This window comes from Zingiber officinale, chromosome 9B (assembly GCF_018446385.1).
Source record: "Zingiber officinale cultivar Zhangliang chromosome 9B, Zo_v1.1, whole genome shotgun sequence".
Taxonomy (NCBI): Eukaryota; Viridiplantae; Streptophyta; class Magnoliopsida; order Zingiberales; family Zingiberaceae; genus Zingiber; species Zingiber officinale.
Genome location: NC_056003.1, coordinates 19,654,558 through 19,659,722, shown reverse-complemented (window position 1 = coordinate 19,659,722; position 5,165 = coordinate 19,654,558). Strand labels below are relative to the sequence as shown.

At 39.8% G+C, this 5,165-nt stretch overlaps 1 non-coding gene across 1 annotated transcript; it reads left to right on the top strand.

The window, feature by feature from the left end:
• The first annotated feature begins 517 nt into the window (after nt 1–517).
• On the top strand, nt 518–623 carry LOC122025820. Its single transcript, XR_006123846.1, has one exon. It is a non-coding gene; the product is annotated as a small nucleolar RNA R71 (small nucleolar RNA).
• The last annotated feature ends 4,542 nt before the right edge of the window (nt 624–5,165 follow it).

Below are 5,165 nucleotides of genomic sequence, written 5' to 3'. Positions count from 1 at the left end.
TACTTGTGGCCTTTGGGAACTTCCTAGAGAAATGGAACTGAGTTCTTGTGATCTTCTATTATTCTTCTTCTCAATTCTAAACATGTCGTTCTTCAGAAGTTCTTCATGATTTTTTCCACTTCTCAACCCAACATCATCACACTTTTCATTGGATCTTGACTGTGTAGGAGGGGGATCTTCTTTAAACCATTTTGAAACAATACTATCAAGCTTTGCCCCCAAATGTTTGAACTCCTCACTCTGTGACTTGTGAATTTCAACATTTTTAGGTGGTTGAATTCCATTTTGTTTGACAGGCTCTCTTACATTTATAGCTTGCACTTTTTGAATATCTGAGGGAAATTCCATCCAACTTTTGTTCGACCATTCATGGAGGTTCAATGTCACTTGATCAATTAATGAATAAGCTTCATCTACACTTTTGTCCATAAAAGAACCTCCAACTAATGAATCCAATAAAGTCTTGTCTGAGAAAGAAATTCCCCCATAGAATATGTGCAAAATCAACCATTTTTCAAAACCATGATGAGGGCACTGTCTTTGAAGACTCTTGAATCTATCCCATGCTTCAAATAATGATTCTCCATATGCCTGAGAAAAATTTGTTATGCAATTCCTCATATACACCGTTCTACTTGGAGGGAAAAAATGATTCAGAAATTGCTTCTCCAATTGTTCCCAACTTGTGATGCTTTGAGGATAGAGAGAATATAGCCAAGTCCTTGCTTTATCCTTGATACTGAAAGGAAATATCATCAATCGAACTGCATTTGCTGATACTCCTTCACATTTCACCAAATCACAAATCTCTAAAAATGTTTCAAGATGCAGATAAGGACTTTCTGATACTTCTCCTCCAAATTTGTGACCTTGTATCATGAAAATTATCTCTGGGTCTAGTTGGAAACTTTCTACTTCAATTTGAGGTTGCACAATGGGAGATAAAAATCTTGCAGAAAAGGGTGTAGAAAAATTTCTCATGGTCCTGCTTGACATGTTAGTGCTCATGGATATTCAAGAACAAAAAGAAAATTATCAAGAATCAAAAACAAGAAATAAAATGCAATATGAAAAGCAAGAAAGCAAATGCAGAATTTAAATTGCAAGAAAGAAAGTGAATAATGAAAACAAGAAAGAAAAGATAAAAGAAAAAAGAAAAATGTCTAGAATAATTCATATGCTAAAAATTGCAAGATATGTTTACAAAAGAAAAGAATAAAAAAACAAGATCAAAAGAGAAAACAGAGAAAAGTTAGATTAGAGTACTAGAAATCAAGAATGCAAAGTTAGAATTAGAATTAGAATTCCAACAAAAAGAGTTGTCAAGAATGTTATTCAAGAAAGGAAAAACTTACGAAAACAGAATTCTAACAATTAGTTATAACTATGCAAATCAAAAGAAAAAAAAATTATGTTTAGTCTAACTCAATTGATAATTCCTAATGTTATAGCGCAGTCCCCGGCAACGGCGCCAAAAACTTGTTACGCTCCGCAAGTGTACGGAAATGTCGCAAGTAATATAAAAAATTATCGTATCCACAGGGACTGGAATAAGCACTAGAAATGCCTCAATGCGAATTAGCTAAACAACTATCCAATCGTTTCAAAAGCGAAGTAAAGGTAAACAAATCTAATATTAGAGATCAACAAACAAGAGTTTAGTGTTTTGGGTTATGATAAAGGGAGATTCTAGGAGTTTCGGTTTCTTAGTAAGATTTCTTGAATGTAAATAGTTCACCAATTCTTATTCCTCAATTGCCAAACATGTAGAAAGTTGCCGGTTCCCTCTTGCAATAGACAACCGGCTAAGGACTGAGAAATGTATCTAAATAGGATTAATTAGACATGAACCTACGTTGTCCTTACACAGAAGCGCACCTATTACTATGCCTTCCTCGGATATCAACATAGAAGCCCACAACTTATTAATCTATAAAGATACAAGAAGCTAATCATAGAATCCATCCTACTCTCTTGAATATTCCTATTTCCTCTTCAAGATTATCTCTCAAACGTCCTTACACGGGCTTGCACCTGTCACGTGGATCCCTCGGATGATCGAGTGAGAATTTATCCTTACCAAGTCCATAAGAAATCCAAACAATCAATCAAGAATGAGAATTAAGCACAAACCACCATCAATCATTCAAGATCTAATTGATACAAGCAAGATAATATCATTGAAACAAGAAAATGGCAAATCCATAAGAGATTACATCAATCCATCATACAAATACTCCCTTAATCCTAGAATACAAGATCTACTCAATGAATCGAGGAAGAAAACCCGAAAGAATAGAGATTACAAGCATTCCTTGAATCCCCAATCCAAGAAAACAAGAAGAGGGGAAAAGAGAAAACTTATCTACGAAGAATCCTTGTCTTCAGATCCAATCCTCGCTCCGGAGCCGGAATTGCCAAGAACTCCCCTTGAATCGTCCAGAAATCCTCCCAAGAATGGGAGGAAACCATCAAATCTTGCCTTCTCCCAAAGGGGGAGAGATCCCCTTTCAATTCATGAAGAATGGTTTAAATAGAGGAGGGAATCGGGCGCCACACGGCCCCGTGACACGGCCGTGTGAGATTCACACGGCCATGTCCAGTTCCCTCTCTGCCAAACCTGCACGGCCGTGTGAAATGCTACACGGCCGTGTGGTGCACACAGCCACAGCCTGCTTGGTCACTGGAAGTCTCACACGGCCGTGTAGATCCACACGGCCATGTAAGGCTTCTGCTCTGGTTGGCTTCAAATCTTGACACGGCCGTGCGAGGTTCACACGGCCATGTCATCTTTCTCTTCTGTTGGTGCCAAACTCCACACGGCCCGAGCTCCATACCAGTGCAGGGCCGTGTGAGGTACACGGCCCGGTGCTTTCTCCCTTCGTCTCCTCCAATGCATGCCCAAAGATGTAGATTCTTCACCAAATCGACTCCTGTGTACAGAAAATGCACAAAAAGCAGATCTCCGAACCAAAAGAGTAAATATGCTAAAAGGAAAGTTGGAAGTATAAAAATGCATAGATCAAGCATGCTCAAAGTATGTAAATGTGCGTAAAAACATGCATAAAAGAGTATATAATCTACGCATATCAATATTTTTCAGGAATTTTCCGAGTAGCGGAAGTAGCAAAAATAATTAAAAGAATAAAATAGCTTTGGCGGGAATCGAACCCGAGACCTATGGTGTAAGGGATAATGCTAGTAACCGGTGAACCCAGCAGGGCCGTGCTGAAAGGAAAGGGAGACGATTTAATTTATATTAGAGTTGGGTCGGAATTACCACTTAGTATAAATAGGAAGGTTAAGTTGGGGGTTGGTTTATTTTGAGAACTGGGTTCGGCAACATAAAATTTCACCGTGACCTATCCCTCTCCCAAAAACCTTCACCGCCGCCCACTCCTCTTCTTCCTCCTCTCTCGGCGCCCAAGCCCCAAGGACTCTCGGTCATCTTCCGGCGACGACTCCAACACGAAAGAGGTTCTTCTCCGCGAGAGGAACGCAAAGACGTTAGCGGATCGTCGAGAAGGTCATCTCCACCGGAATTCTAGCGAATAGAATCGTAAGAAATTACGAACAGGAGGTAAGAAACCCCTCACCTGCAATATAATAGCTACCGTTTGATTTCCTGTGCATTAGTTTAGTTATATGCGTATGTTTTCGACATATAGGGTGTATTTAACCTTCCTCGCAGGTTTAGGGATTTAGTGAGTACCTTTAGATGGGTCGGACACGTCTTTTCTCCTTCAGTTGGAGGTTTAGATGCTGTTGGGTGCCTAAAGGTAGTCTCCCTAATAGAGAGGGGAGTTAAAGCACACTAGGTGGTCGATTAAATAACTAGCTTAGAAAAAAAATGCAACCTAGGTATTTTTATTAGCACAGTTGAATGCATTAGAAGCATCTAAATCAGTAAATCAGTTATCCTAGCTTATATGGGACTACGGTCCAATGGGTGGGCTCCCACAGTCGCCTCTAGGTTCAGACAACCTAGCTCTAGGTTCAGATAACCTAGAAATAGCTATTTAGAACAGTTTAGCTATACTCAGTATTTACTTTTCAGTTGGCACTGTACTGGATTAGATATCCATTGGGTTGGGCTCCCATAGTCGGTCCCTAGGTTTAGATAACCTAGTAGCTCTACTAAATTCGGGATTTGCAACCTCGGGTCTGGTTAGAGATGCGCGCATAGCAAGTACAGTTGCCGGGCCCAAACAGCAGCATGATTACTATTTTCACTTATTATGATATTAGCTTTCAAACTCTTAATCTAATCCAGTGATTATAGTTTAAGATCAGTTTTGGCTTAGTTCAGTTTCAGTCAGTATCATGCTCCAGCTTAGCTTTTCCGTGTGAATATGCATGATAACTTTATGTGTAGTTGTTATCCATGTTTATATGTTCAGCTTTAGATATGCCATGATTGTATGCTTATATGCCATGTCATGCTTAGTTTATTCAGTATATCCAGCATAGGTTTTAAACAGCATGATTTAAAATCATATTTGCATCGTTGCATGTTTTTGTGAGGTAGATGGTTTCTTACTAAGCTTTTTAGCTTATAGATACTATTTTTCTTATACTGCAGATAAAGGTAAAGGAAAAGTGGACCAGTAGCGGAGGCTGGAGGTCAATGCAGATCGGGATGTGTGTGGAAGGAACTGGAATAAAAGATCCTCATGGGTTTTCGCAAGCTTAAATAGTAGAAGTCTTAGTATTTCTTCTTTTATGCAATTTTGAACCTTAGAGTGTTTAAATCATGGGAGATTCATTTAGTTTGTTAGTAATTATGTTAGAATGCTGGTTAATAGTTGTTAGAATGTATTTCCATTGATTTTAGAATTGTTGTGTGAGATTTTGGCATGCCAAAGTGCTGAAATCACAGCTCCCGGGCGAAATCATAACTCTGATCGGTCTCCAGACCGATCAGAGCCTGGACAGTGCCACTGGATCGGTCAACCGATCGATCCAGATAGATACAGTATGCTACTGTATCCTCCTGGATCGGTCAGCCTACCGATCCAGCGCGATACAGTAGCGATTGCAGGTGTTTCGGGTGCCTGGATCGGTCAGTCGACCGATCCAGACATACCTGGATCGGTCTGACCGACCGATCCAGCCAAACCTGGATCGGTTAGCCGACCGATCCAGTTGGGAACAAAAACTTCCCC